General features: G+C 50.5%; 2 non-coding genes across 2 annotated transcripts; one reads left to right on the forward strand and one right to left on the reverse strand.

The window, feature by feature from the left end:
* The first annotated feature begins 1,333 nt into the window (after positions 1-1,333).
* Positions 1,334-1,449, forward strand: LOC148149011 (U5 spliceosomal RNA). Its single transcript, XR_015758555.1, has one exon. It is a non-coding gene; the product is annotated as a U5 spliceosomal RNA (small nuclear RNA).
* A 10,085-nt stretch (positions 1,450-11,534) lies between these two features.
* LOC148149012 (U5 spliceosomal RNA) lies at positions 11,535-11,647 on the reverse strand. Its single transcript, XR_015758554.1, has one exon. It is a non-coding gene; the product is annotated as a U5 spliceosomal RNA (small nuclear RNA).
* Between the last annotated feature and the right edge of the window lie 1,642 nt (positions 11,648-13,289).

The following is a 13,289-nucleotide window of genomic DNA, read 5'->3' on the forward strand; positions in this document are numbered from 1 at the left end:
CACCTGAAGGTGCTGGGTATTTGGTTCTGGGGGGCTGGGGCGTGCGCCAAGACCTGGGAGGAGCGGATCAGGAAGGTGAGACAGAAACTGGGCAGATGGGAGCAACGGTCGCTCTCCATCGCGGGTAAGAACCTGGTCATCAGGTGTGAGGTACTCTCAGTATTGTTATACGTGGCACAGGTCTGGCCTATCCCCAGAACCTGTGCCGCCGCAGTCACCCGGGCCATCTTCCACTTCGTGTGGAGATCAAAGATGGACCGGGTCCGAAGAGATGTAATGTACAAAGACCGGTGCAATGGGGGAAAAAACACACCCAATGCAACCCTCACCCTGATGGCCACCTTTGTGTGTGGCTGCATCAAGCTGTGCGTGGATCCCCGGTACGCAAACACCAAGTGTCACTACGTACTGAGGTTCTACCTGTCCCGGGTGTTGCGAAGGATGGGCCTGGCCTCGCTGCCGCGGAACGCTCCGAGTAGTTGGACCATTCCGTACCACCTGTCCTTCGTGGAGAAATGTATCAAGAAAAACACCTTTGACCACAAATCCATCAGGAAGTGGTCAGCACGTAGTGTCCTTGAGACCCTTCGGGAAAAGGCGAGGGCGGATCCTGTCGAGCGGTTCCCTGAGCAGACTGTCAAGGCCATTTGGCAGAATGCCTCATCGCCAGAACTTTCCAACAAGCACCAAGACATGGCTTGGCTGGTGGTGAGAAGGGCTCTGCCTGTGAGATCATTTATGCACGCCCGGACTCTCTGCCGCACCGCACGCTGCCCTCGAAGCGGCTGCGGGGGGGACGAGACTGTCACACACCTCCTTCTGGAATGTGCCTATGCAGAGGAAGTCTGGAGAGGAATGCAATGGTGTTTGTCGAGGTTCGTCCCGAGCAGCGCTGTGACGCGGGACTCCGTGCTCTACGGCCTGTTCCCTGGGACGCACACCGAGACGAACATCAACTGTGTCTGGAGGATCATCAGCTCGGTGAAGGACGCTCTCTGGGTGGTCCGAAACCTGTTGATCTTCCAGCTGAAGGAGTTGACCCCGACTGAGTGTTGCAGACTGGCACATTCCATGGTCCAGGACTACGTGTTGAGGGACGCGCTGAAGCTTGGGGCAGCTGCCACCAAGGCGCGGTGGGGAAAGACCACCGTCTAACATCTGCCTGTCTAAAGAAGAACAGGGGGCCCACGCAGTCATTTGGGCTCCGCTGGCGTCTGAGCTCAATGAAATCGCACTAACCTGTGAATATGAATGATTACCCTGTTTTCGATACGTAAAGAAATGGAATGTTTGCAAAATGATGACATGTCCAATTGTATAGATTAAATATATATGAATAAAGTATATTTTTGAAATAAAAAAAAATCTTTCGCCTTTTACTAAAGATTTCCGTGGAGAGGAACACTCAGAGTTTGATTCAATTTTTTGTTGCCCTGCTTTTGTAGGGCTGTTCTATAGTTGCAAAGAAAGAAATGAAGTGTTTGTCTTGTTTTGTACTTCCCGTCTTTTATGTTGTGTGGGGGTTTTCCTTGTTTCGCCATGTTTTCTGGGTAGTCTTGTGAATAGTTCCTACGGTTTGGGAGCTTCCTTCTCTTTCCTCTTAAAGCAGTGTCCTCGTGCTATTGGCAACGCATTTAGCTTTTTTTTTCCTTGGGATTTGTTTTATCAGAAATGAGGACTTTGTTGCTTTTGCCTAGGTCTTAATTTTATGGGGTGTCTTCATTGCTACCTGTTTTGGCAAGGCTGCTTTTGTTGGCTGCACACAGATTTGATAGAGTATTTCCATTCATTATTATATAAATCCTGTGTAAAAGTCTCATTGTCGATCGGGAATGGTTCTCGCCATCTACTCCTCAGTGCTGTCTATTAGGTCTCAGAAAAGGTGAGTGACAGAAGGAATATTGATGTGGATGTACCCGATGAAGAAGCAGCGCTCCGAAAGCTGGTACTTCCAAATGATCCCGTTGGACTATAACCCGGTGTCGTGTGAGTTTTAACTGAGAAAGAATATTGTCTTCGGAATAGTGAATGTGGGAGGTCGAACGGTGATTATTTAGAAGTACCAGCTTTCGGAGCGCTGCTTCTTCATCGGGTACATAATAATGAATGGAAATACTCTATCAAGTCTGTGTGCAGATCATATGGGCATATGATCTGTGATCATATGGGCATATGATCAAAAAATGTACAGACCTGTATAAAAATGATAAGTTTTGATCTCTGTATGTACATGTTTACATATGTATGGCATGACCAATTGTACAGACCATTAAATTATTTTATGAATAAAGTATATTTTTGAAATAAAAAAAAAATTCGCCTTTTACCTGCCTGATCAGCCTGGACCAGGAGAAAGCCTTTGACAGGATGTCACACACGTATATGAGAGATGTTCTCTCCAAAATGGGCTTTGGGGAGGGAATCTGCAATTGGATCAGACTGCTCTACACCAACATTGTCAGTGCAGTCTCAATCAATGGGTGGGAATCAGATAGCTTCCCAGTCAGATCTGGAGTTAGGCAGGGCTGCCCCCTTTCTCCTGCCTTGTTTGTGTGCTGCCAGTCACCCGGGCCATCTTCCAGTTCATATGGAGGTCAAAGATGGACCGGGTCCGAAGGGACTCACTGTACAAAGATCTGGGCAACGGGGGAAAAAATACACCCAATGCCACCCTCACCCTGATGGCCACCTTTGTGTGTGGCTGCATCAAGCTGTGCGTGGATCCCCGGTACGCAAACACCAAGTGTCACTACGTACTGAGGTTCTACCTGTCCCCGGTGTTGCGAAGGATGGGCCTGGCCTCGCTGCCGCGGAACGCTCCGAGTAGTTGGACTATTCCTTATCACCTGTCCTTCGTGGAGAAATTTATGAAGAAAAACAACTTTGACCACAAGTCCATCAGGAAATGGTCAGCACGTAGTGTCCTTGAGACCCTTCGGGAAAAGGAGAGGGCGGATCCTATCGAGCGGTTCCCTGAGCAGACTTTCAAATCAATTTGGCAGAATGCCTCATCGCCAGAACTTTCCAACAAGCACCAAGACGTGGGTTGGCTGGTGGTGAGAAGGGCTCTGCCTGTGAGATCCTTAATGCACGCCCAGACTCTCAGCCGCACCGCACGCTGCCCTCGAAGCGGCTGTGGGGAGATCAAGACTGTCACACACCTCCTTCTGGAATGTGCCTACGCAGAAGAAGTCTGGAGAGGAATGCAGTGGTGTTTGTCGAGGTTCGTCCCGAGCAGCGCCGTGACGCGGGACTCCGTGCTCTACGGCCTGTTCCCCGGGACGCATACCGAGACGAACATCAACTGTGCCTGGAGGATCATCAACTCGGTGAAGGACGCTCTCTGGGTGGTCCGAAACCTGCTGATCTTCCAGCTGAAGGAGTTGACCCCGACTGAGTGTTGCAGACTGGCACATTCCATGGTCCAGGACTACGTGTTGAGGGACGCGCTGAAGCTTGGGGCAGCTGCCGCCAAGGCGCGGTGGGGAAAGATCACTGTGTAAAGTCTGCCTGCCTAACGAAGAACAGGGGGCCCATGCAGTCATTTGGGCTCTGCTGATGCCTCAGCTAATTATATGGGCATATGATTGAAAAATGTACAGACCTGTGAAAAAATGATAAATTCTGATCTCTGTATGTACATGTTTACATATGTATGGCATGACCAACTGTACAGGCCATCAAATTATTTTATGAATAAAGTATATTTTTGAAATAAAAAAAAATTTCGCCTTTTACCTGCCTGATCAGCCTGGACCAGGAGAAAGCCTTTGACAGGATGTCACACACGTATATGAGAGATGTTCTCTCCAAAATGGGCTTTAGGGAGGGAATCTGCAATTGGATCAGACTGCTCTACACCAACGTTGTCAGTGCAGTCTCAATTAATGGGTGGGAATCAGATAGCTTCCCAGTCAGATCTGGAGTCAGGCGGGGCTGCCTCCTCTCTCCTGCCTTGTTTGTGTGCTGCATAGAGCCATTTGCCGAGTCCATCAGGAAGGATGCGAGCCTGAGAGGGGTGACTATTCCTGGCAGCGGGGGCCTGCAGGTTAAGGCCTCCCTGTACATGGATGACGTCGCCGTTTTCTGCTCGGATCCGCTGTCCGTGCGCAGACTCATGTGCATTTGTGACCAGTTCGAACGGGCTTTGGGGGCCAAGGTAAACCGAGGCAAGAGCGAGGCCATGCTCTTCGGGAACTGGGCCGAAGAATCCTCAATCCCCTTCACCGTCAGGACCAACCACCTGAAGGTGCTGGGTATTTGGCTCGGAGGGGCTGGGGTGTGCGCCAAGTCTTGGGAGGAGCGTATCAGCAAAGTGAGGCAGAAACTGGGCAGATGGAAGCTACAGTCGCTCTCCATCGCGGGAAAAAACCTGGTCATCAGGTGTGAGGCACTATCATTGCTATTATACGTGGCACAGGTCTGGCCTATTCCCAGAACCTGTGCCGCTGCAGTCACCCGGGCCATCTTCCAGTTCATATGGAGGTCAAAGATGGACCGGGTCCGAAGGGACTCACTGTACAAAGATCTGGGCAACGGGGGAAAAAAATACACCCAATGCCACCCTCACCCTGATGGCCACCTTTGTGTGTGGCTGCATCAAGCTGTGCGTGGATCCCCGGTACGCAAACACCAAGTGTCACTACGTACTGAGGTTCTACCTGACCCGGTGTTGCGAAGGATGGGCCTGGCCTCGCTGCCGCGGAACGCTCCGAGTAGTTGGACCATTCCTTATCACCTGTCCTTCGTGGAGAAATTTATGAAGAAAAACAACTTTGACCACAAGTCCATCAGGAAATGGTCAGCACGTAGTGTCCTTGAGACCCTTCGGGAAAAGGAGAGGGCGGATCCTATCGAGCGATTCCCTAAGCAGACTGTCAAAGCCATTTGGCAGAATACCTCATCGCCAGAACTTTCCAACAAGCACCAAGACATGGCTTGGCTGGTGGTGAGAAGGGCTCTGCCTGTGAGATCCTTAATGCACGCCCAGACTCTCAGCCGCACCGCACGCTGCCCTCGAAGCGGCTGCGGGGGGGACGAGACTGTCACACACCTCCTTCTGGAATGTGCCTACGCAGAGGAAGTCTGGAGAGGAATGCAGTGGTGTTTGTCGAGGTTCGTCCCGAGCAGCGCCGTGACGCGGGACTCCGTGCTCTACGGCCTGTTCCCCGGGAAAAACACTGAGACGAACATCAACTGTGCCTGGAGGATCATCAACTCGGTGAAGGACGCTCTCTGGGTGGTCCGAAACCTGTTGATCTTCCAGCTGAAGGAGTTGACCCCGACTGAGTGCTGCAGACTGGCACATTCCATGGTTCAGGACTACGTGTTGAGGGACGCGCTGAAGCTTGGGGCAACTGCCGCCAAGGCGCGGTGGGGAAAGACCAGTGTATAAAGTCTGCCTGCCTAACGAAGAACAGGGGGCCCATGCAGTCATTTGGGCTCTGCTGACGCCTCAGCTAATTATATGGGCATATGATTGAAAAATGTACAGACCTGTATAAAAACGATAAGTTTTGATCTCTGTATGTACATGTTTACATATGTATGGCATGACCAAGTGTACAGACCATCAAATTATTTTATGAATAAAGTATATTTTTGAAATTAAAAAAAATGTACAGGAATGCTCCCCTGAGACTGATTAATGTGTACGCCCCAGTGAGTAAGAGTGAACGGTTGGCCGTCCTGCAGCAGCTTCCACTGTTGCTGGCTACGTCCAGGCCGGTCATTGATGCAGATGGACGATCCGGCGGGGGGGATAGTAAACTGGACACCACGTCCAGAGCCCTGATGGACACGGTAAAAGACGCCAAGCTGCACGACGTCTTCAGTGCCCCTGCAGACGGAGCGCAGCGTAGATACACCTGGTCACGGGCAGACGGGTCTATCCGCTCAAGGATAGATTACCTGTTTGTGTCCCGAACGCTCTCGGTCAGATCCACCGACATCAAGCCGGTGTTCTTCTCCGACCACTGCCTCCTGCTGGCCGACTGTCACCTACAGGATGAGCAGCGGGCTGGTAAGGGAACTTGGAAGCTAAACACCAAGCTGTTGACCCCGGAAAACATTGAGGAGCTCATGAGGGACTACGCAGGTTGGAGAACCGTGAAGCCCCTCTTTGAGTCCCCAGCGGACTGGTGGGAAACAGTAAAAGGGAACATCAAGAGGTTCTTCATCCTCAAAGGTGTTCAGGAGGCGAGAGAGTGGCGGGGAAAACTGTCCCAGCTCCAGGAAAGTATGCAAAACCTGATCCTGCTGCAGACGATGGGGGTGGATGTCACGGAGGACCTCAAGGAGGTGAAGGGCCAGCAAGCCTCGCACTTTGCTTCGGAGGCCTCCAAGACAATCTTCCGGTCCAGGGTCCGCTTGGTGGAGCAGGACGAGACGTGATCACGTTTCTTCTTCCAGAAGGTGCACAAAGAGAGCTCTGTGCTCAGCAGCCTGAAGGAATAAGATGGCTCGCTAACGTCATCTCAGGCTGACGTCATGAGGATCAGTAAATCCTTCAATGCCAGTCTGTATGACGCGAAGCCGACCGACAGCGCGGCCTATCAGTCGTTCCTGTCCTCTATCACGGAGGTCTTAGACGACAGAACACGGGAGAGGCTGGACCAGCCGCTATCTCTGGACGAGCTGACCAAGGCCCTCGAGTCCTTCGAAAAGAATAAAACTCCCGGAAGCGACGGCTTACCGGTCGAGCTCTATTCCGCTCTGTGGGACTTGATTGGCCAGGACCTGCTGGAGGTGTATTTCAGTATGCTTCGGGCAGGTACCATGAGTGAATCCATGAGGAAAGGCATCATCACCCTCGTCTACAAGCGGAAGGGGGAGAGGGAGGAACTCAAAAATTGGAGACCAATCTCACTGTTAAATGCAGATTACAAAATTCTGTCAAAGGTAATCGCCAACCGGGTCAGGTCTGCTCTAGGGTCGGTGATTCACCCTGACCAAACCTGTGCTGTGCCGGGCAGGAAGATCGCTGAGAGTCTCGCACTCCTCAGGGATACGATCGCCTACGTGCAGGACAGGGGGTTGGACACCTGTCTGATCAGGCTGGACCAGGAGAAAGCCTTTGACAGGATATCACACACGTATATGAGAGATGTTCTCTCCAAAATGGGCTTTGGGGAGGGAATCTGCAATTGGATCAGACTGCTCTACACCAACATTGTCAGTGCAGTCTCAATCAACGGGTGGGAATCAGATAGCTTCCCAGTCAGATCTGGAGTTAGGCAGGGCTGCTCCCTTTCTCCTGCCTTGTTTGTGTGCTGCATAGAGCCATTTGCCGAGTCCATCAGGAGGGGTGACTATTCCTGGCAGCGGGGGCCTGCAGGTTAAGGCCTCCCTGTACATGGATGACGTCGCCGTTTTCTGCTCGGATCCGCTGTCCGTGCGCAGACTCATGTGCATTTGTGACCAGTTCGAACGGGCCTCGGGGGCCAAGGTAAACCGAGGCAAGAGCAAGGCCATGCTCTTCAGGAACTGGGCCGACCAATCCTCGATCCCCTTCACCGTCAGGACCGACCATCTGAAGGTGCTGGGTATTTGGTTCGCAGGGGCTGGGGCGTGCGCCAAGTCTTGGGAGGAGCGTATCAGCAAAGTGAGGCAGAAACTGGGCAGATGGAAGCTACGGTCGCTCTACATCTGGCCTATTCCCAGAACCTGTGCCGCTGCAGTCACCCGGGCCATCTTCCAGTTTATATGGAGGTCAAAGATGGACCGGGTCCGAAGGGACTCACTGTATAAAGATCAGGGCAACGGAGGAAAAAATACACCCAATGTCACCCTCACCCTGATGGCCACCTTTGTGTGTGGCTGCATCAAGCTGTGTGTGGATTCCCGGTACGCAAACACCAAGTATCACTACGTACTGAGGTTCTACCTGTCCCCGGTGTTGCGAAGGATGGGCCTGGCCTCGCTGCCGCGGAACGCTCCGAGTAGTTGGACCATTCCTTATCACCTGTCCTTCGTGGAGAAATTTATGAAGAAAAACAACTTTGACCACAAGTCGATCAGGAAGTGGTCAGCATGTAGTGTCCTTGAGACCATTCAGGAAAAGGAGAGGGCGGATCCTATCGAGCGGTTCCCTGAGCAGACTGTCAAAGCCATTTGGCAGAATGCCTCATCGCCAGAACTTTCCAACAAGCACCAAGACATGGCTTGGCTGGTGGTGAGAAGGGCTCTGCCTGTGAGATCCTTTATGCATGCCCGGACTACCAGCCGCACCGCACGCTGCCCTCGAAGCGGCTGCGGGGGGGACGAGACTGTCACACACCTCCTTCTGGAATGTGCCTACACAGAAGAAGTCTGGAGAGGAATGCAGTGGTGTTTGTCGAGGTTCGTCCCGAGCAGCGCCGTAACGCGGGACTCTGTGCTCTACGGTCTGTTCCCCGGGATGCACACCGAGACGAACATCAACTGTGCCTGGAGGATCATCAACTCGGTGAAGGACGCTCTCTGGGCGGTCCCGGGGAACAGTGGACAAAGAACTTAATTCACATTAGGTTCAATAGCGCAAACTAGTTACTATCCCACAGAAAGAGGGGTAACTATTTCCTTTTACACCGTTATGTTCCAGGTATGTTGATGAAGGGGCGGGGCCTCCCTCTCGCCCCGCTGGAAACGATATTGCTGGTTGTCGGTCCTGTGCTGTTTACGCTTTGGATGGCGAGACGAGCACCGCCTCTCTCACTCTTTGTCCTCCTCAAGTGTTTTTTAAAAGGTGAGAGGCCGAACGAAATTTAAAGCGGCCGGGGGTGCTGATGCCCCTCAGGAATTGCATGCTTTCAAAATTTTCAGTTCCGATTTCTGAATTATCCCACATCAAAAACCGTTCTGATGAAATCAAAGGTAGCATTTAAATACAAAACATTCCAAGTGTGAGGGAACTGCCCACCGACCCCATTCGCACTTGTGTCATGTGAGACAGACAGGCTTTTCAGGTGCTCAGTGTCGATACAGGCTGTACCGACTGCATGGCCTAGTCCTGGGGCAGCCCAGACCTGGCTGGGCATCTAGGAGGTAGAATAAAGGAGCTGAATACTATTTCAAAGGAGAAAGACTGTGGAAATCGACAATATAGTGGGATTTGAGAATCCTCTTGCATGAATTCCAAAAAGCTCGTACAGGTATTCAATTTCAGCAAGTAATGGGGAAGGCAAATTGAATATTTACTCTTATTTCAAAGGACGTCAAGTATAAAAGTAGGGAAGTTTCGCTAAAACTATACAATGCGCTTGTTGGACCTCAGCTGGAATACTGTGAACAGATTTGGGACACTGATTTAAGGATATTGACACTTGAAGTAGCCAACAGAAGGCACACGAGGTTGATACCCCGTTTGAAAGGACTGCCTTACGTGCAGACGTGGACTAGTTTGATTTTGTACTCATTGTAATTTAGATGAATGAGAAGCAACCTCGTTAAAACATTCAAGATCCTTAGCGTATTTGAGCAGGTGAAAGGAAAGAGATTGTTTCCCCTTGTGGAAGAGTCCAGGAGTGGAAGGTCAAAGCCTCGGAATTGGAGAGCAACGACAACTTTCAAACTAGGTGAGGTAATGATTTTATGGGATCAGCCTGCAGAACTGATCGGGAAACTTTCTGATTCCCACTCTGAGATTGAGACTGCACTAACAATGCTGGTCTAGAGCTGTCGGATCCAGTTGTGACTTCCCAGCAAAGTCCATTTGGGAGAGCATGTCCCATGACTACGTGCGTGATATCCTGGCAAAGGTGTTCCCCTGGTCGAGGCTGATGAGGCAGGTATTCAGCTCCTGACCTGCACCCAGCTGATCATTCCCTGCGGAGTGTGAGGCTCTCAGAGATCATCCTCCGTGGTACAGCACAGGTATGGTTGGGGCGAATCACCAATCCCAGATCAGACCTGACCCGGTTGGCGAAGACCTTTGACCTTGTCATCCGCATTCAGCAGTGAAAGTGATTGCCAATGTCTAATTTCCTCATCCACCAATTCCGCTCATAGTTGAGTTTGGGGATAGCTTTCCGCATACTGTGGTACACCTCCAGCAGATCCTGGCCAATCAAGCCCCACAGAGCCGAATACAATTCGCTTTCACTCACCGCGGTGCACAAGTTTGCATTTGCCAGCAGTTTCCCAGAGTGACCCTCGAAATTGGGGAGCAACGACACCAAGCACCTTCCTCAGTCAGGAGAAAGCAAGGACTGCAGCTGCTGGAGATCGGAGTCGAAGAGTTTTGTGACGGATAAGCGCAGCCGGTCAGGCAGCAACTGAGGAGCAGGAGAGTCGAGGTTTCGAGCATAAGCTCTTCATCAGGAATGACGGGGTGGCCCAAGGCAGCTGAGAGATAAAAGGGAGAGGGGTGGGGCCGGGAAGTATTTGGGAATGTGATAGGTAGATGAAGGTGGGGTTGAAGGTGATAGGTCGGAGAGGAGAGTGGAGCGGATAGGTGGGAAGGAAGGTGGACAGGTAGGACAGTTCAAGACTGCACTCCCAGGTCGTCTCCTAAGCCTGAACGTTTTAAGTCGCCTTGGCACTCCGCCAAGGACATGCAAGTCCTGGGCCTCCTCCACCTCCAAACTCCAGCCACCCGATGTCTGGAGGAAGAATGTCTCATGTTCCACCTTGGGACAGTCTAACCACACAGGATCAATGTGGATTTCATCAGTTTCCCCATTTCGACTCCTCCCACCTTATCCCAGATCCAACCTTCCAATCCAGTACCGCCCTCTTGAGCTGTCCATCCTCCTTCCCACCTATCCGTTCCACCCTGCTCTCTGACCTATCACTTCACTCCCAACGTCAACTGCCAGCTAGCATTCCCAGCCACCTTCCCTCCCCCCACTGCCATTCATCTCCTAGCCCCCTTGTTTCTGATGAAGAGCTTACACTCAAACCGTCGACTCTCCTGCTCCTCGGACGCTGCCTGACCGACTGCTTTTCCAGCACCACACAGTTCGACCTCCCACATTCACTATTCCGAAGACAATATTCTTTCTCAGTTAAAACTCACACGACACCGGGTTATAGTCCAACGGGATTATTTGGAAGTACCAGCTTTCGGAGCGCTGCTTCTTCATCGGGTACATCCACATCAATATTCCTTCTGTCACTCACCTTTTCTGAGACCTAATAGACAGCACTGAGGAGTAGATGGCGAGAACCATTCCCGATCGACAATGAGACTTTTACACAGGATTTATATAATAATGAATGGAAATACTCTATCAAATCTGTGTGCAGCCAACAAAAGCAGCCTTGCCAAAACAGGTAGCAATGAAGACACCCCATAAAATTAAGACCTAGGCAAAAGCAACAAAGTCCTCATTTCTGATAAAACAAATCCCAAGGAAAAAAAAAGCTAAATGCGTTGCCAATAGCACGAGGACACTGCTTTAAGAGGAAAGAGAAGGAAGCTCCCAAACCGTAGGAACTATTCACAAGACTACCCAGAAAACATGGCGAAACAAGGAAAACCCCCACACAACATAAAAGACGGAAAGTACAAAACAAGACAAACACTTCATTTCTTTCTTTGCAACTATAGAACAGCCCTACAAAAGCAGGGCCACAAAAAATTGAATCAAACTCTGAGTGTTCCTCTCCACGGAAATCTTTAGTAAAAGGCGAAAGATTTATACGATCTGAAGAGAAACCAGAGTATACTAAAGAACTCGCTAACCTTACCCTCAACCCACTATGCTTGTAGCTCTGTAGCATCATGCTGACTGACCACACTGACAAGTATCATCAATACCACAGGACAAAGAACTTAATTCACATTAGGTTCAATAGCGCAAACTAGTTACTATCCCACAGAAAGAGGGGTAACTATTTCCTTTCGCACCGTTATGTTCCAGGTATGTTGATGAAGGGGCGGGGCCTCCCTCTCGCCCCGCTGGAAACGATATTGCTGGTTGTCGGTCCTGTGCTCTTTACGCTTTGGATGGCGAGACGAGCACCGCCTCTCTCACTCTTTGTCCTCCTCAAGTGTTTTTTAAAAGGTGAGAGGCCGAACGAAATTTAAAGCGGCCGGGGGTGCTGATGCCCCTCAGGAATTGCATGCTTTCAAAATTTTCAGTTCCGATTTCTGAATTATCCCACACCAAAAACCGTTCTGATGAAATCAAAGGTAGCATTTAAATACAAAACATTCCAAGTGTGAGGGAACTGCCCACCGACCCCATTCGCACAACTTGTGTCATGTGAGACAGACAGGCTTTTCAGGTGCTCAGTGTTGATACAGGCTGTACCGACTGCATGGCCTAGTCCTGGGGCAGCCCAGACCTGGCTGGGCATCTAGGAGGAAGAATAGAGGAGCTGAATACTATTTCAAAGGAGAAAGACTGTGGAAATCGACAATATAGTGGGATTTGAGAATCCTCTTGCATGAATTCCAAAAAGTTCGTACAGGTATTCAATTTCAGCAAGTAATGGGTAAGGCAAATTGAATATTTAAGGAGAAAGTGAGGTCTGCAGATGCTGGAGATCAAAGTTGAAACTTTATTGCTGGAACAGCACAGCAGGTCAGGCAGCATCCAGGGAACAGGAGATTCGACGTTTCGGGCACAGGCCCTTCACAGGCCTGTGCCCGAAACGTCGAATCTCCTGTTCCCTGGATGCTGCCTGACCTGCTGTGCTGTTCCAGCAATAAAGTTTCAAAATTGAATATTTACTCTTATTTCAAAGGACGTCAAGTATAAAAGTAGGGAAGTTTCACTAAAACTATACAATGCGCTTGTTGGACCTCAGCTGGAATACTGTGAACAGATTTGGGACACTGATTTAAGGATATTGACACTTGAAGTAGCCAACAGAAGGCACACGAGGTTGATACCCCGTTTGAAAGTGTGAGGGAACTGCCCACCGACCCCATTCGCACAACTTGAGTCATGTGAGACAGACAGGCTTTTCAGGTGCCAGCGTGCCTGCTTCAAGTATCCTCCACTGGCAATATATTCCAGGCTTCCACCATTCTCTGGGCGAAAGATTTTCCCCGTACTTCTCCCCTAAACCTTCCCCCCTCACCTTGAACCTGTGCTGTCTTGCAGTTGATCTTTCATCCAGCTTCTAACAATCTGCCCCATCAATGCCTGTCATAATTTGTAAACCTCAATCTAGCCACCCCAAGCCTCTGTATTTCCAGTGAAAACCATCCGAGTTTATCCAATCTCTCCTCGTAACTGAAATTCCAGACCAGGCAACATCCTGGTAAATCTTCTCTGGACCCTCTCTGAAGCATCCATATCCTTCTGGTAGATTGGTGACCAGAACTACACACAATATACCAAAGGTAGCCTCACTCA

Source organism: Chiloscyllium plagiosum, unplaced genomic scaffold (genome assembly GCF_037043375.1).
Source record: "Chiloscyllium plagiosum isolate Xiang-an unplaced genomic scaffold, Cpla_swu_hap1 HiC_scaffold_10, whole genome shotgun sequence".
NCBI classification, from domain to species: domain Eukaryota; kingdom Metazoa; phylum Chordata; class Chondrichthyes; order Orectolobiformes; family Hemiscylliidae; genus Chiloscyllium; species Chiloscyllium plagiosum.